Here is a 22,784-nt window from a genome sequence, read left to right on the forward strand (position 1 = left end):
AGACACTCTGCCGAGTGGAGCTGGCCTCACCTGGGCTGAACCCCCCCACCCCCCAGGAAGCCTGCACCTCGGGCACGGAGGCAGCTGGCCCAGCTCCACCGACAGCCTGATCAGACCAGCAGCCCCAGCGCCACCAAGGTAAACACTGGCTCTGACCTTTCGCGGCTCGGGCTCCTGGCACGGATCCGCCGCAGGCCAATGGGACAGTGCGGAGGCAGCAAATGCTTCCTGGTGGCAGAGCCGGGCAGACCAACACCCAGCCTGCCGGCTCCAGCGGCCGTTTGCAAGAGGAGGAGGAGGAGAGGCTGGAGAGGAAGACGTTCGGCCTGGGCCCAGAGGGCAAATGGGGATATGCAGTTCCAAGCGACTGCTGTGTCACACCTCTAGGAATAGGCTTGCTCTTGACCTACATCAGTAGAATCATAGAGTTGGAAGGGGCCATACAGGCCATCTAGTCCAACCCCCTGTTCAATGCAGGATCAGCCCTAAGCATCCTAAAGCCATCAAGAGAATTCACTTTGAATCTAGCAGTCCTGCTCCGATACCGGAGAAGGGCTTTCCCAGAGTGCAAGACACAGGAGGGATTTGAACCCAGGTCGAAGGAGTCCCAGCCCAACTTCCCTTAAGAACTGGGTCTCCTGGCTCATTTCCAGGGGCCTGAAACTCAGCTCCTAGAAGCAACCAGTCCCCACAGGACCCTTTGGGGATTAGGCACAAGAGCAGAGCTCTGCGAGAAACCCAGGGTGGCCCTTGGGGATATTCTGATATTCTGGGGCAGTCTGAAAGGTGGGAGGAGAAGGCGGAGATGAACTGAAGGGAGGAAGGGAGTGCTGGGTCCCAGGCAGCACCGCTGGGAACAAGGACCAAAGACCAATGTTCTCATCTCAGACACCCTGCAGAGATTGTAGAGGGTCATTTGCTGCCAAGGGCCTCTAGACCAGTGGTCCCCAACCTTTTAATCACCGGGGACCGGTCAACACTTGACAATTTTACTGAGGCCCGGAGGGGGGGGGGATAGTCTTTTGCTGAGGGACGTCGCTGCTGCCACCTGAGCTCCTGCTCCACCTGCGCCCCCGAATTCCCGCTGCCCACTGGGAGGCGCTGCCAGCAGCAGCTGCACAGTGCCATGCCGAGGGGGAGCGCCAGCCATGGCGGCCACTGGAGAACACCAGAGGGGGAAGGACAGAGCTCTCCATTTCCTCCCTGCAACCAGGTTAAAGAAGAGAAAACAAGCTGCAAACAGGGCAACGGGGGAAATTTCACTGCTGGTGCTGGAAAGATCCTGGGTCCAGCCCCCAGCAAAGAGGCAAACAAATGAGCAGGGCTGGACCTTGGAAAGCTAGTCAGCAAGAGAAACTTAGCCCTGCCAGATCCGACACAGCCTGTCAGGGACTCTAGAGCAGGGGTAGTCAACCTGTGCTCCTCCAGATGTTCATGGACTACACTTCCCATGAGCCCCTGCCAGCATTTGCTGGCAGGGGCTCATGGGAATTGTAGTCCATGAACATCTGGAGGATCACAGGTTGACTACCTCTGCTCTAGAAGGACCAAAGGTGAGGTCTAGCAAAGGAGCTTTCCCCTGAGAGGGGCTCTAAGCAGACTCCTCCACGAGTCAGTCTTTAAAAGCCACGTGTGATCACGTGTGTCCTCAGGCAGTGAGTTCCATAGCTGAACCACTCATTCAATAAAGAAGGATTTCCCATTTGGGGCCCATCAATGTCATGGGGGGCCCCAAATGCCAGAGTGGTGGGAATTCCAGTCCCTCTGCACTTCTTCATAAGGATGTCAGTGCAGTGGAATGAAGTGTGCAGGGTCAAAGGGGACAGGAGGACATCCTCACAGCTGCCGCAAGGGCCCTGTCACCCTCTCCAAGCCATTTCACAGGGCGAGGCACTGAGGAGGAGCTCCGGCCTCCCCCCCCCCCAAAGGACTGAAATAGCGGAGGGGGAGGGGATGGTGAGAGTGCCACACTGCCGACCAGACCAGACCCTCAGGCCCTTTTAAAATGACAGTGGAATTGTGGTGGCCACAAAGACCCTGTTGGGTCTCATTTGACCCTCCGGTTCAGGCAGCTCACATTTGCCTGTGGCCTGCATGGATGCCGGGGGTCGTTTATGCCCCAAAGCCCCAGAGTAGGGAGGTGTATCTCAGCTCGGTTCGGCCACCTTGGCGGCTGAGGCGGCCGAACCGAGCTGAAGCGCACATCTCTACCCCAGACATTTTGGCCTTTCCTCAAAGGCAGCTGGCCAAGAACAGATGTTGGGCTAACGGGCTCAAGACTTCCTGGAGTCCCCACTGGACCCCTGTCTCAAAATTGGTGCTAGTTGCCATCCCCCAACATGGAGGCCAACTTTATCATCTAATTACATCTACCGATGAGCAGGTCAACTGTTTTGATGTTGAACTCTATAAGAATGCCATCTTAGCCCAAAGATCTCTTACTTTCTGTTGGCCCTAGACCCTCCTGGAACGGCTACAGGTGGTATAAGGCAGGGGTAGTCAACCTGTGGTCCTCCAGATGTTCATGGACTACAATTCCCATGAGCCCTTGCCAGCTTTTGCTCGCAGGGGCTCATGGGAATTGTAGTCCATGAACACCTGGAGGACCACAGGTTGACTACCCCTGGTATAAGGCACTCTCCCTGTTTGTTTAGCGGAAAGTCCTTAGTTGGGCGGCGCTTTGGAGAAAAACAGCCTTCCGCAGTTGGTTCATTTAATTCCAGGGCCTCCGGCAGGAAGGAGGTCTCAAAAGGGAAAAAAGAGAAAGTTTGGATCTCACAGGTCCCCCCTCCCCTGAGAATAGGAATCTCCTCTCCCTTGCAAGGCAGCTCAGATGCCAGCTCTGTGTTTGGAGGAGATGAAGATTTGGGGAGGGAAAGGACTGCAGTGTGGGGCAACGCCACAGTCCTCCCTCCGAAGCAGCCCTTTTCTCCAGGGGAACCAGTCTCTGTCATCTGGAGATCAGCTGTAAATCCAGAAGATCTGGAGGCTGGCAACCATAACTATCTTCCCCTGCCAGGACGTCATTTTTCTGCCCCATGAAGGGAAAGTATCACCCTCCACCCAAGTGCTCCCGCACCCCAGTGGTTTTGCCACGGATCTGTAACTGCAGTGGGCATCACCAGATAGCAGCAGCTCAGCAGACCTTCTGGTGATGATGATGATGTCATCCGTTTAGTCGTGCCCGGCCCTCCGCGATTCTATAGGAAAGTCCCCACCACACCTTTCTGTCTATGACCGTTTCTTTTAGTTGGTTCATGGTCATCTGTGCATCGGCTTTGATCGTGTCAAGCTAGCAGATCCTTTGGTGGCCATGTTTCCTTTTGCCGTTGACCATGCCGAGCATTAATGATTTTTCTAGCAAGTTTGATTGCATGATGTGTCCAAAGTAAGTGAGTTTCATCCGTAATATCTTCCCTTCTAATGACATAGTTGGTTTGCTCCTCTCTAAAACTATCTTGTTGGTAACTTTGGCTGTCCATGGGATTCACAGCATTCGTCTCCAACACCATAACCCGAAAGCATCTCTTCTCCTCCTGTCTTCCTTCTTCAGGGTCCAGCTTTCGCATCCATAAGTTGTTATGGGGAAGACAACGGCATTGACTAGCCTAAAGCATCCATTTGTATTAAGGCTGATATCCTTATCTTTCCATATTCGGTTCATACCTAACATTGTGTTCCGTCCCAGTGTTATTCGCCGTTTGATTTCATGGCTGCATCCACCACTTTGAGTGATCCTAGAGCCAAGAAAGATGAAATCACCAATACATTCAATGTTCTCGTTGTCAATCATGACTTTGGTGCTACTGCCGGTAGTTGTCATGATCTTGGTCTTTTTGATATTTAGGTATAGTCCCATCTTTTCACTTTCTACTTTTAGTCTTTTTATCAGGGTCTTCAGATCGCGCTCCGATTCAGCAAGGAGTGTGTTGTATTATCTGCATAGCAGAGAGTATTGATGTTACGACCTCCAATTTTGACTCCTATAGTAGATTCTTCCAGATTAGTTCAGCAGTGGAATAGGCTTCCTAAGGAGGTGGTGAGCTCCCCTGCTTCAAGCAAAGATTGGATACACACTTTTCTTGGATGCTTTAGGGTGCTTTGGGCTGATCCTGTGTTGAAGAAGAAGACGATGACGTGTTGGTTCTTATATGCCACTTTTCCCTACCCAAAGGAGGCTCAAAGCGGTTTACAGTCACCTTCCCTTTCCTCTCCCCACAACAGACACCCTGTGAGGTGGGTGAGGCTGAGAGAGCCCTGATATCACTGCTCGGTCAGAACGGTTTTATCAGTGCCGTGGCGAGCCCAAGGTCACCCAGCTGGTTGCATGTGGGGGAGTGCAGAATCAAACCTGGCATGCCAGATTAGAAGTCCACACTCCTAACCACTACACCAAACTGGCTCTCACAGGTGGTTGTACTAGATGGCCTGTATGGCCCCTTCCAACTCTATGATTCTGTGATTCTATGATTAAAGATTCCTCATAATTACCTCTGCATAAAGGTTAAAAAGATAAAGGTTGATGTGGAAACATGTCTACTGGAGTGCTCCCTGTAACAGATATGAAAACAGATGTTATGTCCGCTTGTTGAGCCCCTGCCAGTGTCAAGACAGGTGGGGGAAAGAGGGAGCACGCCAATAGATGTGGCAGTGGAAGTCGTGCTGGGCCAGGGCCAGAGCCGAGCCCCGCTCACCAGCAGCGGAGAGTGGGGCCAGCAGTGGAAGACAAGTGGTGGAGGCAGCACAGCGAGGGGAGCTCAGTGCCAGGCCTCGCCAGCTGCTGCTGCGCCCCCACATTGGTGTTTCCCATGGATTTGTCATGGCAGTGCATGAGGGCTTAGGAGCACCCATTCAAAAAAACCTGACCACCTGAGTATGCATGGTGAGAGAATTTGTGGCATTTGTTTGCCCAGGGTGAACAGGCCAAGCAGAGGCTTGTGGTCCATAAAGACCATGAAGGGCTGACCATACGAAAAGTCATGAAATTTGTTTATGCCCACAATGATGGCCACAGCCTCCTTATCTTATGAGGGAAATAGTGCTCAACGTCGCAAAAACGTCACACAACACAGGGGATGGGAATGGTGGCCTAGGATCACTGTGGGGCAGTCCATAGTTTCTTTAAATGAAACAAAGTCTTCTGGGCCAGATGAACTGCATCCAAGGGAACTTGCATATGTCATCTCTGAACCTCTGTCCATTCTTTTTGACACTTCTTGGAGAGCTGGTAAGGTGCCAGATGATTGGAGGTGGGCAAATGTTGTCCCTATCTTCAAGAAAGGGAAAGATGAGGATCCGGGTAACTATCAACAGAGGCTGGAGAGCCATCTGACAGAGAGGCTGATTCTGTGAAGGTTCAAGGGGGTGGCAGGTGACAGTGGGTGAGCGATTGGGATGTGAGTGTCCTGCATAGTGCAGGGGGTTGGACTAGATGACCCAGGAGGTCCCTTCCAACTCTATGATTCTATGATCTGACATAGTTTATCTCTGCTGAGGACAAAGTCCATGAGTACAAGGCGATGGGAGCCTCTCTACCATCAAGCAGAAGGTGGCTGAGGATTGCTATAGGGCAAGGTGTCACAAGCCGAAACAAGTGGCAGGAGCTCGCTTAATTGCACCAGGATGCCGGAAGACGACAGGAGGTCCTTTACTGTGGAGAACCAAGGCTTTATACTGCTGGCCCCATGACCATAGAGTTTTTTTGTCTAGGAGGTGGTGTAATGGCTCAACAATGCAGGCTTTTTTAGGCAGGAAGGCATGATAGAAATTTAGCAGGCCCATAAAAGGCTGAAGTTCTGCCCTGGACTACAGGTGAGATGCTTGCTAGATAGCATCGACCTTTGATGGCATCAGGTATATATATGCCCTCAGTGTCGACCAGGAAACCAAGGGATTCGACAAAAGACACCCCCAGCTGATACTTCTCCCAATTGATGTAGAGGCCATTGGATAGGTTGCTGTTGTCACTGCTCATATCCTGTGAAAAGACAGTGGTGGATTGAGCCCGGCGGACAGCTTCTGCAGTGAGGGCCTCATCAGGACCTCCTGGAATGAGAGCTTGCGTCAGGGGAAGAGCCAACACTGGGTGCACTCGTCATGTAAGCCGCAGATGAGCAAATCCCAGAGCATGACCTCCAACAAGTCAAATTTGCAGTGCTGTGCAACCAAGCCAAGGGCTGGGACAAAGTCAGTGATGGACTCTCCTCCTATTGATCATGGTGGTAGAATGTGTGACGTCGTGCTATTTCAGCTGGCTGGGGGTCAAAATGTTGTTGTAGTGTTTTGAGGATGATGTCATAGGACACCGTACGGGAAGCAAGCAGGTCCTGGCCGAGGGTGAATGTTGAACAGCTGCTGATGCCGAGCAGGATGCTGCATTTCTTAGCTGGGTCCTCAATGTCATTCGCCTCGAAATGGCACTCTAACCGAGCGATGTACGACTCCCAGAAATCAGAGCCGTTGGCCTTGAATGGCTCAAATTTTGGCATGGACACCATGTTTGTTGTGATTGGTGGAGGTCTTGCTACAGAAGTGCTCCAACCTGGGCCGGATGAAATGCACCCGAGAGTGCTCAGTGAACTTTCCAGAGAACTTGCACAGCCCTTGTCCATCATCTGCAGGACCTCTTTAAGGACTGGAGATGTCCCGGAGGACTGGAAGAGAGCAAACGTTATTCCGATCTTCAAAAAAGGGAGGAAGGATGACCCGGGAAACTACAGACCAGTGAGTCTGACCTCTGTTGTGGGGAAGATAATGGAGCAGATATTAAAGGGAGTGATCTGCAAACATCTGGAGGGCAATTTCGTGATCCAAGGAAGTCAGCATGGATTTGTCTCCAACAGGTCCTGCCAGACCAACCTGGTTTCCTTTTTTGACAAAGTAACAGGTTTGCTGGATCGGGGAAATTCGGTTGATGTCGTTTACTTGGATTTTAGTAAAGCTTTTGATAAGGTTCCCCATGATGTTCTGATGGATAAGTTGAAGGACTGGAGGGAGGTGAGTAGCGGGGTACCTCAGGGCTCGGAGGAGGAGGGAGTATGCATAAAGATAATAATATTGGGGAGAGGATTGGTCCCAGTGGCAGATGCCTTGGAGTTGGCAGCAGCACGACTGTTCCCCCTTGATGGCAACCCTCTGTCTTTGACCTTGGAGAAAGGAGGGCAGCCACTGTAAAGCTGACCCCCGTATCCCCATGCTGGCAAGGTGGTGAGCTGAAAGCTTGTGAGCCATGAGACCCAACAGCATGAGCTGCCTCGGTCCACCTGTCTCAGAACTGTCTCCACCCGATGGCCAGCCCAGAAACTGGACTGGAATGGGTCCAGGTCAAAGCTTCCTCTAGGCATGCTATTGCTATTACTGCTGCTGCTGCTGCTACTACATTCAATTTATTACCCACCACTACCAAATGGCTAGTGGTGTGTTACATCAGTCTGGATAAACCCCCCGTTAATACTCCAGACATAAAAACATCGCAATCCAATAATCACAATACAACAAAAAGGAAAGATGTGGCAGAAAAACAGTTCAGAACCTACCCCTTCTCCCGGTACAGATCTCATCAAGGGAGGTGGGAAGACGGGGGCAGATGAAACCCATTCACGTCGCTCTATCCTGGAAGGGGGAGCCATACAGATCTTCCTTGTTGAGCTGGCCTCAACCATAGACCTGGTGGAAGAGCTCCATTTTGCAGGCCTTGCCGAAAGCTCCCGCAGGGCCCACAGCTCCTTTGGGAACTCATTCCACCTGGTAGGGGCCAGGACCGAAAAGGCCCTGGCCCTAGTTGAGGCCAGGTGCACTTCCCCAGGGCCGTGAATGAGCAGCAAATTAGAAGTGTAAGGCCCTGCGGGGGTTATAGGGCCACAGGCCGTCCCTCAGATCTGCAGGTCCCAGACGGTGTAGGGCCCTGAAGGTTAATACCAAAACCTTGAACCGAATCCGGGCAGCAACTGGCAGAATATGGGACCTCCAAGGCGTGCCAGTTGCTAGCAGCTGTGTTTTGAACCAGCTGCAGATTCCAGATCAAGCCCAAGGGCAGGCCCGCGTAGAGCGAGTTACAGAAATCTATTCTGGAGGGGACCGTCACAAGGATCATTGCGGCCAGATGCTGGTAGCCAAGCCTGGTGAAGGTGGAAGAATGCCTGGCTAGCTACCCTAGTTGGTCTGTGGCCACCCGCTCAACCACCGTCCCCAAAAACACGAAGTGTGAGGCAGGACGGTAGCTGGCCAGCCTGGCCCCATGGATCCAACCATGGCTTCTTCAGCAGGGGCAGGCCTTTAGATTTCATTCTTTCTGTCGATGTCGGGTTTTTAAAAAACAAGCCAACCCCACCGCCGGATATAAATGACCCCACTGATCAAATCTTACCCATATCTGTTAATCTCCCTTCCCTTGAAATTAGGGTTTTGCATGATTGAATTTGGCCATCGTTGAGAGTCCCACTTAGAGAAAAATTGAACACACCTATCTTCTGGGAGTCTGATGAAAAATGCTAGTTATCTTTGTGAATCAATATCATGTTCTGCTTTTGTGTGTGTGTGTAGAGGGGGAGGGAGGAGGTTCAGCTCAGATGTGACGCACCACAGAGGCAGCCAAGAAAGATTATCGGAAATTCAGTGCAGGGAAAGGAGGCCTGATTGAATAGCTTGTTTAGTCGCATTTAATTGTTTGACCCGCCTGGTTTCATGGAACCACCGCTGCATTAAACTCCCGCAAGCAACTTGCTGGGCTCCAAGAGCTGCAGGCGACAGGCAAGAAGCTCCCTCTGCCAGCGGAGGGTGGCTGATCAGCAGAAGAACATAATACAAATGAGCCAATTACTCTGCCAGCCTCTGAAATTAGACAGTCTTTGATCAAAGAACAACTCTCCCAGCCTGATTGCTTTGCATTAGGGCAGGGGTAGTCAAACTGCGGCCCTCCAGATGTCCACGGACTACAATTCCCAGGAGCCCCCTGCCAGCGAACGCTGGCAGGGGGCTCCTGGGAATTGTAGTCCATGGACATCTGGAGGGCCGCAGTTTGACTACCCCTGCATTAGGGTTACAATCCTGCTAGGGTGAGCGGCAGGGGAACAAGGCCCAGCTGTCAAAGGTGCTGAGTTCTAGCAGGACTGCAACCAACTAAGCAGCATTACTGTGGCCTCTTGCAAATCCACACCGGCCTGGGTAAAGGTAAAGGTAAAGGTATCCCCTGTGCAAGCACCGAGTCATGTCTGACCCTTGGGGTGACGCCCTCCAGCGTTTTCATGGCAGACTCAATACGGGGTGGTTTGCCAGTGCCTTCCCCAGCCATTACCATTTACCCCCCAGCAAGCAAGCTGGGTACTCATTTTACCGACCTCGGAAGGATGGAAGGCTGAGTCAACCTTGAGCCGGCTGCTGGGATTGAACTCCCAGCCTCATGGGCAGAACTTTCAGACGGCTGCCTTACCACTCTGCAGCCTTTTTCAAAGTTTTGGCCACTTAGAAACCCCTGAAACATCCTTCAGGCTTTGAGAAACCCCAGACCTGGAACGATCATGCAGAATATGGTTGGGAAGCTGTGAGCACGCCCACCCAAAACCCCTCCCCTTCCCACCCCCTCCAGGCCCATCACTGGCCATTTTGGGAGAGGGTGGGTAGATTTGACATGACCATATATGGTCATATCACTGATAACTGTTTAACACATTTTTAAAAATATATTTCAAAGTTAATTAACTCCCACCCGTTCAGGAAACCCTTCTACGGCCATCAAGAAACCCCACGGTTTCACAGGATCCTGGCTGAGAATGCCTGCTGCAGGGGGTCGCTCTTTGGAAACGTTAATTCAGATGTGTGCAGCAGTGGTGAAAAAGGGAAATTCCATGTTTGGTACTACTAAGAAAAGATCTGAAGCTAAAGCAGCCAAAGTTGTAATGTTCTATGATGAGGTTTCCCTGGAAGAATTGTTTACATCTGTGTATTTAAACCATTTGTAAGCTGCCCTGAACCTTGTGAATATAAACAAATAAACAAACAAACAAGTAAATAAATAAATAAAAGTTCTGGGAATCATTTTGCAGAAAGGAAAATTACAAAGTGCTGGCAAGGTTTAAATATGCAAGAGCACCAAGCTGTTTAAAAGGATAAAACAGTTTTATTTAGAAGGAAACTAACCTTGAACAGAAAGAGGAGAGTTAGATTCCCAACTAACTGTCTAACTGTTGTTCTGCATGCATTCTGTATGTTCTGAAGGCAAGCAGGAAGTGTGCTCAAAAGAGCAGGAAGTCTTCAATAAGCCAATCAGAAAGTCCCTAATCTAACTATGCAAAATAAACATCTCTTCTGGTGCCCCCTGTAGGAGGGTCATCATATGCTTTGCTCTGCATCTCTTGAATATTCCAGCACAAGGGAGGGTAACCAAGATGATTAGGTGGTTGGAGCCCCTGTCCTATAAGGCAGTGGTCCGCAACCTTTTACAGGCTGCGGACCGGCGGCAGCAGGGAGGGCGATTGCCCGGCCGCACATGCGCACATGTGCGCCCAAAAACGTGCATGCGCGAAAGTGCCATGCATGCACGTTTTGGCCATGCATGCGTATTGCACGTGCACGGCCCTGCTTCCCTCTCCCCCTCCCACAGTAAGAAGCTTGCCGGGCCGCAAGCTTGCGGCCTGGGAAGTTTCTTACTGGGGGAGGGACGGGGAGAGGGAGCCACAGCCCGGTGGTTGGGGACCACTGCTAAAAGGAAAGGTGTGAAGAGTTTTGTAAATTACAAAACAAAGGGAAGGAGACAGAGGGAGCTCCCTCCACATAATAGTACAATTCTGGGTGCCCAATGAAATTGATAGACCATGAATTTAGGACAGACAAAAGGAAGTACTTTTTTACTCCACGAGTGATTAAAATGTGGAATTCACTGCCAGTGTTCTTATGTTCATATTCCTACTGGAGATAGAATCATAGAATCCTAGAGTTGGAAGGGGTTCTACAGGCCATCTAGTCCCACCCCCTGCTCAATACAGGATCAGCCTCAAGCATCCAGGAGAAGGATCTGTCCAGCCGCTGCTTGAAGATGGCCAGTGAAGGGTAGCTCACCACCTCCTTAGGCAGTCCATTTCACTGCTGAACTACTCTTGACAGTGAAATTTTTTTCATGAGATCTAGCCAATATTATTCTCCACGTAGTTTAAATACATTACTGTGTGAATTCAGCAGTGGAATTCTATCCTCTGCTGCCAACAGGAACCTTTCCCTGCACTCCTTCAAGTAACAATCTTTCAGATACTTAAAGAGAACAATCCTGACCACTCCCAGCCGCCTCTTCTCCACGCTGAACATTCCCAAGCCTTTCCTCACAGGGCTTGGTCATCCTCATCGCTCTCCTCTGCACCCTCCCAATTTTGTCCACAACCTTTTTGAAGTGAGGCCTCCAGTACTCCTCACAGGACTCCACGTGGGGGTCTGACCGACGCGGTATACTGCAGAAATATGACATCTTGCAATTTTGATGTGATGCCTCTGTTTATACAGCCCAAGATTACATTTGCCTTCTTTATTGCTGCATCACCCTGTCGGCTCATATTTAGCTTACAAGTAGCTCAAGATCTCATTCATGCACACTGCTTCTCATTTTTGTGACCCAGATGTAGAACTCTGCACTTCTCCTAATTGAATTGCATCTTGTTCTCATTTGCTCACTTTCCCAGGGTGTTCAGATCTCATTGATCTCTATCCCTGGATTCTGGGGTGTTCGTGACTCCTCATAATTTGGTGTCATCTGCAAGTTTATTGAGTAGTCCCTCCACCCCCTTATCCAGATCATTGATAAAGATATTGAAAAGTACCGAAGCCAGTACTGAGCCCTGTGGCACCTGGCTGCTCACGTCCCTCCACTCAGATGAAATGCCATTCACAACCACTCTTTGGTGTGGTTCTCTAGCCAGTTCCCTATCCACCTAACCCTCCGAAAATCCAGTCTGCAGTCCTCCAGTTTAGCGATCCCCAACCTGTGGGCCGCGGACCACAAGTGGTCCTTCGACTAATTGGAGGTGGGCCCCGAAGGACGCCTTCTCCCCCCCCCGGCCCTTTACTTCATCCCCCCCCCCAGCCCTTTACAACACACTTCATTGTTGTGGCGTGTCTATATCTTATTTTGAAGGAATATTTAAACATTACCATAGCGATCAGAGAGCGTTAGGGCAGTGGTTGAGAGTAGAGGAGTAAACTACCCCCCCACCGGGCCTCAGTAAAAGGCGTTGAGTGGTCCCCGGTGAGTGGTCCCTGGCATTGAGTGGTCCCCGGTGAAAAAAAGGTTGGGGACCACTGCTCCAGTTCACCCATCAGAACATCATGCGGAACCTTGTCAAAAGCCTAGCTGAGATCCAGGCAAACAGCATCAACAGAGGTTCCACCAACTAGTAAGGCCATCACTCGGTCATAGTGATAGTGATGAAGGACAGGCCTGTCAGTGGCTACTAGCCATGGTAACTAGTGGGAACATCCCTGAATCCTGTTGAATGTCAGAGGCACAAAACAGCACCTAGGCAGGCCTCCGTCTCTATGCTCTGTTGGAGTCTCTGTACTTTTCTCAACTCTGCAGAGATATGGTGACTAGATCTCTACACAGCATTCCAAATGAAGCCATCCCATAGGAATTGCAATATCCACTGTTTTATTCTCCGTCCTTTCCCTAATATAGTTTGCCTTTTCCATTGCTGAGGCACACTTTCATGGAGCTTTCCTCTACGACCTCAAGACCTTTTTCCTTCTCAGTCTCAGCAAGTTCAGATCCCAGTAGCCTATACTTGGGACCTTTGACCCCAGTGTGCATCTTACAATTACCAATTTTTAAAAATTGGTGTCACATTTGATGTTCTCCAGTCTTCTGCCACAGCGGCTGAATTCAGTGATAATTCAGTGGGTGAATACATCAATTATCCCAAATCTGAATTCCTTAAGAACTCCTGACAATCTGAGGAAAAGTGCTTGTACTCGAAAGAATAAATCTTTGTTAGTGCTACTGGACTCTGATTTTGTTGTACTACTTCAGACCAACACAGCTGCCCATTTGAATCTATCCTGAAAGGGCAGTTTCTCAGTGGAACAGGCTTCCTCGGGAGATGGTGGGTTCTCCATCTTTGGAAATGTTTAAACAGAAGCTGGATAGCCATCTGACGGAGAGGCTGATTCTGTGAAGGCTCAAGGGGGTGGCAGGTGACAGTGGATGAGCGAGAGGGTTGTGAGTGTCCTGTGTAGTGTAGGGGGTAGGGCTAGATGACCCAGGAGGTCCCTTCCAAATCTATGGTTCTATGATTCTACGTATGCTGTCAGGACCTGGAGGCGTGATCCCCTGCCTGCCTTGACGTTTGGTTCAGCCTCTGACTACGCTCCGGACTCCTGCCTACTGTGACCTTGGACGGTGATCTGGCTATGCTTCTGAGATCTGCCTGCCCTGACTTTGGATTGCATCTCTGATCTTGGGCCAAATGCTGCTGAGCACAGGCAGACATTTTGTGGCAGCTGTTTTGCATCTGTGTCCACCCTGTCGTCTCAGAATCCTAGTGATGCCGCAAGCTCAAAAGGGTTGGGAACCCCTTACTTTATAATGGAGTGTGCTTATATTTAACCTAAGGACATTGCCTTTAATTACCTGCATATTTTCAGCATCTGTCAGGAGTCAGCCCACGGAGGCTGGTGATGAGGCAGGGGAGGAGGAAGACGAGCCACAGTCGAGCACCAGCCAAGAAGCCATGGGCAGAAGGGAGCCACGGGGGAGAGGAGAACCTCTCGAGTAATGGCGGTAGAGGCAGGAACTAAGTCTCAGACAGAGAAGTGCTCAGCAGGTTACAAGCAAAGGCTAGAAGATACTCCTGGGGCTTCTCAGGATGAGGATTGAAAGGGCTGGATTCCGTGCGTGAGTCTTTGTAGGTGCTTCTATGCCTATATGAGGCTGAGGCCCTGAGTGTTCAGTCCCAGTGCAATGAGGAGCGAGACCGTTGCCAACCTGGTTCACAGCCTGATTTCCTGCCTGTTCTTGACCTCATTGACTGCTGCCGCCTGCCCTTGACTCTTGGACCGCTTTATGACTGTGCTGCTTGCCTACCTGCCAGCTGACCTTTGACCGGCCTATCAACCTTCCTGAATTCTGCCTGCCCTCTGGCCAACTCAGAAAAGACAGCTTCTGACTCTGTGTGGCACTTCCAACTGATGGTTGAGGCTCTGGTCATATTCCTTAGCTGTGATACTGGCCTCTGTCCACGACTGGGAGCTCTGCCCACTCCAAGGTCAGGATGGGTCAAGCCAAGCAAGCATCTCCAGCCCAGCCCGGAAGACAAGGCCTGATTCTCCACTTTGTTTTTTCTGTTGTGGATGCTGCTGAATTCATATCGATTTGAACTCGGGTCTTCCTCTAATTCCTCCCCCCCAATTGAAACAGAAAGTGTTCTGCACTTGATTAGGGAAGCTCAGAGCAGGCAGGGGAGCCAAGTTCAGCAGGGGTCTCTTTCTTTTTTTGAATGAGGGGGTGGGGAGAGAATTGGAGACAGCAGAGGAGGTGGGAGTAAATCCAAGAGGTAAATCTCTGCTGAGAGATGTTAGGGCTTCTCTCAGCAGTCACTTTAAGACCAGCCTTGCAACCGAGAACCAAGAAGTCTTTGAACTGATGCTCTGGCCAATCAGGGAAGATTGCTTTGCTGCAAGGCACAGACTATTGAGATTATTTGAAAAAAAAAAAGCAAAAATCTGCACACTTACTGATGGCGATTTTTCAAATATCAAGGGTTATATCCTCTTCTGGATATTGCGGGGGAAAGGTAGGATCACTCCAGATCAATCATGCATATTGCAGAAGGAAAATTTAAAGCACCCAGAATCAAAGTGGAAATCCAATTCAGTGTAGACAGCAGGGATTTATTTGAACTGGGACTGGGCAAAAAAGCCCTGTGCAGACAACACCAAACTGAGTCTCCAGCTCAGCATGGACAGGCCATCCCAGCATCTTTCTTTAGCCAGACACAGGCATGGGTACCAGGCATGCTCCACGCCTCCACAATCAGCCCCTCAGGGCCAGGGAGACTTTTGGTCTCTGCCCTTTGGTGTTTGTCTGCATGTCTGGCTGCTTCTCAAGGTTCCCACTATTGTTGGCATGTAACTGCAAGAAAACTGGTCCCCATGCTTTCCACCTTTGCTGAGGGGGTGGGATGGGGGAGGCATTTAGTCCGTCCACCAAAGGGCTTTTGAGGCCTGCTCTTGCAGTTTCCTGTCACCAACGTCCTTCCACTAAGACTGAGAGGCAGTTTTGCATCTGGGTGCCGGGGCTAAATAATGGAGGCAGAAGGTTAATGTGCAGCCCCGGCTTTTGCAGACGTCTGGGCTAATTTCCCAGTCGTTTCATCCCCTCCCACGGAAGGGTAATTTCGATTCTTTCTAGTTGCAAGCTGGGAACATTTTCCCAGAGGAAGCCTAATTTCCCAGTAATAGGCCCAGCGCAGCAGGGGCTGGGGCTGGGGAGGCAAATGGAAAGCTTGGCTTTGGGTAGAGCTTTGGGAGTAGTTGAGACCAGAGGAGCGTTTGCAGCTAGTCAGAATAAAGGGTGGCCAGTTCCGAAAAGGGCACAAACAGCAGTACTCGGATTAACTGAAGGCCAGGTCCTAAAAAGACAGCTCTTCTGTGTGTGTCTGCAGTTGGATGCAGGGAATGGAAGTGTTTAGCATAGTCAGGAAAATGGAGCCCCACACCCCTACTGATCCTCTCAAGTCAGGCAAGTCCGCTGTGTGACCTGTGGGTGGATCCTAGGGCAGGTGGGGTTTGTGGAGGGGAATTAAGAATCTCAAGAGGATATCGTGCCATCGAGTTCACCCTCTAGCGCTGCCATTTCTCCCTAGGGAGCTGATCTCTGTTGTAATTGCAGGAGATCTCCAGGCCCCGCCTGGAGGTTCACAACCCTAACAGCTGTTTTGAATTATTTTGTAACAGCCAAATGGATTAAAACAAGATTCAGGGTGCTTTAGGATGCTTTGGGCTGATCCTGCGTTGAGCAGGGGGTTGGACTAGATGGCCTGTATGGCCCCTCCCAACTCTATGATTCTGTGATTCTAAGATTCTAAGACAGGGGTAGTCAAACTGCGGCCCTCCAGATGTCCATGGACTACAATTCCCAGAAGCCCCTGCCAGCGAATGCTGGCAGGGGCTCCTGGGAATTGTAGTCCATGGACATCTGGAGGGCTGCAGTTTGACTACCCCTGTTCTAAGACATGAGAACATAACTTATGGAACTCACGGCCACATGAAGCCAATGTCCTAAAGAGGAGGAAGAAGTAGTCAGCAGTTGTCCATCATGTTTAGACCAAGGTGAGGAATGTTTCCGCAACTACCTTGCATATTGTGCTGGGTATCAAATAAAGGGTCCAAATACAGCAGGGATATAAAGGGATAAGAGAGGATCGCAGTCAGATCCGTGGTTTCAGAGAGACCAGGACACTGGGAGTTCATTCCAGCTCTTTATGGTGACCCCAGCATGATGGTACAAAGAGGCAAAAACTGATCTGAGGAAACCCACAATCAACCCCAACTTATATAGGAAAGCCACAGGATAGATCTTCCTGCCAGTGCAAACTATTGGTCAGTTCCACTTGAAACTGGCTGGACCCAGCCATTGGGATCGAGCTGCACATTGGTCTATTGCAGCGCAGGCTTATGAAGCGGCCTGGGACCTCAGTCTTGGTCCTCGGCAAAACTACAGACACAAGAATCACCATATGAGAACACTGAAAAAGCCCCGACCTTGTGGCAAAATGCCCTCCACTCTAGAAATCACATTGATCGTCATGCAACTGGGACTGTTCCCTGCCTATGAGCGGGAGCCTGGCGACAAGATTGTAGCTGGCGAAGAGGGGAAATGCTGGAGGATGAGTCAAACTAGGAGTATTGGACACTGCAGGACTCAGAGACGGAAAAGATTCTGCCCAGAGTAAGACCATTTAAAAGCTCTGCTAGAATGTCACACCTACGGAGGCAAAGATGGGTTTAGCCGAAAAACGCTGGATGATATTTTTGCCTCTGGAGGCAGGAAAACCGTGCCTGAGAACAAGCAGCAAGCCTATTCCCAGTTATCTGAGGCCTCGTAGGGGCAGGAGAAGCTGCCCTGTGATGAGGTGGCTCATCCCCATCTGCAGAGGTCAGCTAGAGAAACCGCTGCCCCCACCCCCACAGCCTGATATCTTTGGGGCCCAGCACACAATGAGAACCGGCAGCTGAAAAATGCTTGAGGGATTAGAAGAAAAGAGACAACCCCCCAACCCCACACACAAAGAGCCCTCTAGCAGAAGGAGATGGGTTTTGAAATTTGCAGATTCCATTAAAAGACAATGGCATTTCCAAAAAGTATGATTTTAAATCATGGTTTTTTGTGTATTGTTTCTACATAATGTAGCCAGTAAAGGTTTTTGTCATTGTTATTATTATTAGTATACTGAGAGCCAGTATGGTGTAGTGCAGGGGTAGTCAAACTGCGGCCCTCCAGATGTCCATGGACCACAATTCCCAGAAGCCCCTGCCAGCATTCGCTGGCAGGGGCTTCTGGGAATTGTGTCCATGGACATCTGCAGGGCCGCAGTTTGACTACCCCTGGTGTAGTGGTTCGGAGCGCCAGCTTCTAATCTGGCAAGCCAGGTTGGATTCCCCGCTCCCCCACATGCAGCCAGCTGGGTGACCTTGGGCTGGTCACAGCCCTGATGCAACTGTTCAGACCGAGCAGGAATCTCAGGGCTCTCTCGGCCTCACCTCCCTCACAGAGTGTCCATTGTGGGGAGAGGGAAGGGAAGGCCACTTGGGGACTCCTCCTGATAGACAAAAAAGGCATATAAGAACCGACTCTTCTTCTTCTACTACTAATGATAACGATAATGTTGTTGTCATTGCAGCCCTCAGAGCAGGGCCTAGAAGTCTCAAGAAACACCTGGACATTTTGGCCATTGTGTATCACCATTTCAGCTCCAGAAGACAGTGGTACTTGGAACAGCAAGAATCCTGTGAAGGTACCTCTGCAATCATAGAATCATAGAGTCATAGAATCATAGAGTTGGAAGGGGCCATACAGGCCATCTAGTCCAACCCCCTGCTCAACGCAGGATCAGCCCTAAGCATCCAAAAGCATCCAAGAAAAGTGTGTATCCAGCCTTTGCTTGAAGACTGCCAGTGAGGGGGAGCTCACCACTTCCTTAGGCAGCCTATTCCACTGCTGAACTCCTCTGACTGTGAATTTTTTTCCTGATATCTACCCTATATCGTTGTTCTTGTAGTTTAAACCCATTACTGCGTGTCCTCTCCTCTGCAGCCAACAGAAACAGCATCCTGCCCTCCTCCAAGTGACAACCTTTCAAATCCCAAGAACTTGGCTTGATCTCAAACTACAGTGCTCCATCTACCAGTCAAATATCTGATTGTTACAATTCACAACAACAATAGCAACAACCACAATAATGCCTCCCAACTACTTTTTTACACCGGTGATAGGATATTTCAGACAATTCCACTCAAGAATATCTATAGCTCAATTCCACATGAACCAAAAGGAATTTTCTGAAAATCCCAAGACATTAATGATCAGTTAAAGGTAAAGGTAAAGGTATCCCCTGTGCAAGCACCGAGTCATGTCTGACCCTTGGGGTGACACCCTCTAGCGTTTTCATGGCAGACTCAATACAGGGTGGTTTGCCAGTGCCTTCCCCAGTCATGACCGTTTACCCCCCAGCAGCAAGCTGGGTACTCATTTTACCGACCTCGGAAGGATGGAAGGCTGAGTCAACCTTGAGCCGGCTGCTGGGATCGAACTCCCAACCTCATGAGCAAAGCTTTCAGGTGGCTGCCTTACCACTCTGCGCCACAAGAGGCTCTTATGATCAGTTATTGATTGCCAAAATGGTAAAAGGGGGAAACCCTCTCTGAATGTAGCTCGAATTAAGAGAAGGTGTTTGTTTCATAATCCCTCATAAATGGATCTTGAAAACACTGAATGGCGGGCATCAGCAAGACTGTAGTAACATTTTTCAAAACTGCCGTGGAAGAAGAAGTTGATAGTGCCCAGAGACTACAAATATCTTGGAATTTTAGAAGCTGATAACATCAAAGACACCCTTGTTAAGAAAAATACAACCAAAGAGATTGTTGTTGTTGTTAGGTGCAAAGTCATGTCCGACCCATCGTGAGACCATGGACAATGATCCTCCAGGCCTTCCTGTCCTCTACCATTCCCCGGAGTCCATTTAAGTTTGCACCGACTGCTTCAGTGACTCCATCCAGCCACCTCATTCTCTGTCGTCCCCTTCTTCTTTTGCCCTCGATCGCTCCCAGCATTAGGCTCTTCTCCAGGGAGTCCTTCCTTCTCATGAGGTGGCCAAAATATTTGAGTTTCATCTTCAGGATCTGGCCTTCTAAGGAGCAGTCAGGGCTGATCTCCTCTAGGACTGACCAGTTTGTTTGCCTTGCAGTCCAAGGGACTCGCAAGAGTCTTCTCCAGCACCAGAGTTCAAAAGCCTCAATTCTTTGACGCTCGGCCTTCCTTATGGTCCAACTTTCACAGCCATACATTGCAACTGGGAAGACCATAGCCTTGACTAAACACACTTTTGTTGGCAGGGTGATGTCTCTGCTTTTTAGGACGCTGTCTAGATTTGCCATAGCTTTCCTTCCCAGGAGCAAGCGTCTTTTAATTTCTTTGCTGCAGTCCCCATCTGCAGTGATCTTGGAGCCCAGGAAATTAAAATCTGTCACTACCTCCATTTCTTCTCCATGTATTTGCCAGGAATTGAGAGGGCCGGATGCCATGATCTTTGTTTTCTTGAGGTTGAGTTTCAAACCCACTTTTGCACTGTCCTCTTCCTGGGAAGCCAGTGCCTTCATTAGATGCACTTATGTTGGCAGGATGATAAAAGCAGTAAAAAAGGCAAATGCCATTTTGGGCTGTATCAACAGGGGCATCACATCAAAATCACCAGATGTCATAGTCCCATTGTATACGGCACTGGTCAGACCACACCTGGAGTACTGTGTGCACTTCTGGAGGCCTCACTTTAAGAAGGACGTAGATAAAATTGAAAGGGTACAGAGGAGAGTGATGAGGATGATCTGGGGCCAAGGGACCAAACCCTATGAAGATAGGTTGAGGGACTTGGGAATGTTCAGCCTGGAGAAAAGGAGGTTGAGGGGGGACATGATAGCCCTATTTAAGTAATTGAAAGGTTGTCACTTTAGCATAGTCAATGAAGCAGAAGTAAATGTTCTTCTGGAACTCCCGAGCTTTCTCCATGATCCAGTGTATGTTGGCAGTTTGATCTCTGCCTCTTCGAAATCCTGTTCCTCTGCCTCTTCGAAATCCTGCCTGTACTTCTGGAAGTTCGCGGTCCACATATTGCTGAAGCCTAGCTTGTAGGATTTTGAGCATAACTTTGCTAGCATGAGAAATGAGTGCAATGGTGTGGTAGTTTGAACATTCTTTGGCATTGCCTTTCTTTGGGATTGGAATGTAAACTGACTTTTTCCAATCCTGTGGCCATTGTTGAGTTTTACAAATTTGCTGGTATGTAGCACTTTTACTGCAATCTCCCATGATGATAAACACATCATTTTTTGGCGTTGCTTCTAGAAGGTGTTGTAGGGCTTCATAGAACTGGTCAACTTCATCCTCTTCAGCAGCAGTGGTTGGGGCATAGGGCTGGATTACTGTGATGTTGAATGGTTTGCCTTGGATTCGAACTGAGATCATACTGTCATTTTGGGGATTGTATCCCAGGTCGGCTTTTCCTACTCTTTTATTGATTATGAAGCCTACTCCATTTCTTTAGAGAGATTCTTGACCACAGTAGTATACCTGATGGTCATCTGAATTAAATTCACCCATTCCTGTCCATTTTAGTTCACTGATTCCTAAAATGTCGATGTTCAGTCTTCTCATTTCTTGTTTAACCATGTCCAGCTTGCCTTGATTCATGGATCTGACGTTCCAGGTTCCTATGGAATAAAAATCTTTACAGCATCAGACTGTCTTTTCACCACCAGTTCCCTCCACAACTGAGTGTCATTTTGGCTTTGGCCCAGTCGCTTCATTCATTCTGGCGCTACTCGTACTAGCCGTCTGCTCATCCCCAGTAGCATATTGGACACCTTCCGACCTGAGGGGCTCATCTTTTGGCGGCATATCGTTTTGCCTTTTGAAGTTGTCCATTGGGTTTTCATGGCAAAGATACTGGAATGGTTTGCCATTTCCTTCTCCAGTGGATCACCTTTTGTCAGAGCTCTCAGCTACGACCTGTCCGTCTGCACGGCATAGCTCATAGCTTCACTGAGCTACGCAAGCCCCCTTGCCAAAACAAGGCAGTGATCCTTGAAGGGGCCAAAGAGATTAGCAAAGACTTAAAAGTATTAACAACATTAAATGGAAACTACATTAAATGCAACATTAAATGCAAACAACATTAAACTGAAACAAGGTGGTAAAGGCAGTTGGCATGTGAGCAATCCAATTCTCAGCTGGCATTCTGGACTGGAAACAAGCAGAATTAGAAGCAACAGACTGTTAAACTGGCAAGATACTGATGATGCCTCACTTGTGACACCTTCAAAGTGATGTCAATCTTTACTTCCCATGAAAACTCAGTGAAAGAGGTCTCCTGAAAGTTAAAGAATCCATTGAAGAAGAAAAACGAGCAATGAATGACTACAAAAAGAGAAGCTTCCAGTTGAAGTGTACAAAGGCAGCTCTTTCATGTGACAGAAGAAGATTGTAAAAAGACCTAAATCAAAACCAACTTTGACAACTGGAAGGAAAAGTACAAACTGACTATAAAGAATGTAATGATAGAGTTGCAGCTTTCTTGCCCTGGCAGCTTTGCGATGAGAGTGGCTTGCCGTCAGCCAGAAATTCATGGGAGCACAAACCAGAAAAGATCATGGAGAATGAAGAAACAAAGATTCCTTGGGACTTCTGCAGGCAAACAGATAAAAATCTGGAGCATAACACCCCCAGTATCATCACTGTAGGAAAAAGATGTGAAATACGAGTTTGCATCTGCAGGAAGCACAATTGTCAGTTAAAGGGAAAAAAAGTTTTAACAAAACAAAGTGTGCATTCCCATCTTACCTCGTCCTACCTCTGAAGATGCCAGCTCCAGTTACTGGCAAAATGTCAGGGCCAAAATCTACCAGACCACGACAATGCACCCTGGAAAGCCCACAACAGTCACTTAACTTCAAGAATTCATTGCCCTGTGTCTCTTTGGCCGGATCCGTGTATCTTGTGGCAAAAGTGAGACACAAGAACAGCCAGCATCTCAGGCTGCCAATTGTGTGATGATGGAGAGCTGGGAAAGGCAGAGTGGCTGGCCGGGTGCTGTCTGACTTCTGTGACCCTCGGTCCTAGGACGAAAGGCCGGGTTCTCTTGCCCAGAGCAAGTGAGCTGAGCAGCCCAGAGAAACCCCCGGTGGAACTTCCCAGCAGACGTCAGCCAACGGCAAGGGGGAAATTGGGCAGCAAGGAACAAGATTTACGGTGCAGTTTCTAGCCTGTGAGTGAAGTGCATGCTTTGCATGCACAAGTCCCAGGTTGGATCCCCAGCAACTCTGGATGCCAGAGCTTTTTCTAGCTGAAACTGTGGAGCTCTGGAGGGAAAGGGGAGTGGGAGAGCCAGGCACAGCCCTTTGGGGGTTGGGGTAAGAAAGCTCTTGCTCCTGCCGGTGGGGAACCCCCCGTGAGTCACCTCAAGCCCCACAGGGAAAGGATGCCTTGCTATAGGGGTAACAAACCACACAAGCTGTCCACCCATTCCAGTAGGGTT

General features: G+C 49.5%; 1 protein-coding gene across 5 annotated transcripts in view; it reads right to left on the minus strand.

Moving 5' to 3' along the window:
- Positions 1-22,784, minus strand: part of PDE4C (phosphodiesterase 4C) — a 106,096-nt gene that overhangs the window by 40,169 nt on the left and 43,143 nt on the right. The gene's annotated exons all lie outside the window — the stretch shown is intronic.

This window comes from Paroedura picta, chromosome 4 (assembly GCF_049243985.1).
Source record: "Paroedura picta isolate Pp20150507F chromosome 4, Ppicta_v3.0, whole genome shotgun sequence".
Classification (NCBI taxonomy): Eukaryota; Metazoa; Chordata; class Lepidosauria; order Squamata; family Gekkonidae; genus Paroedura; species Paroedura picta.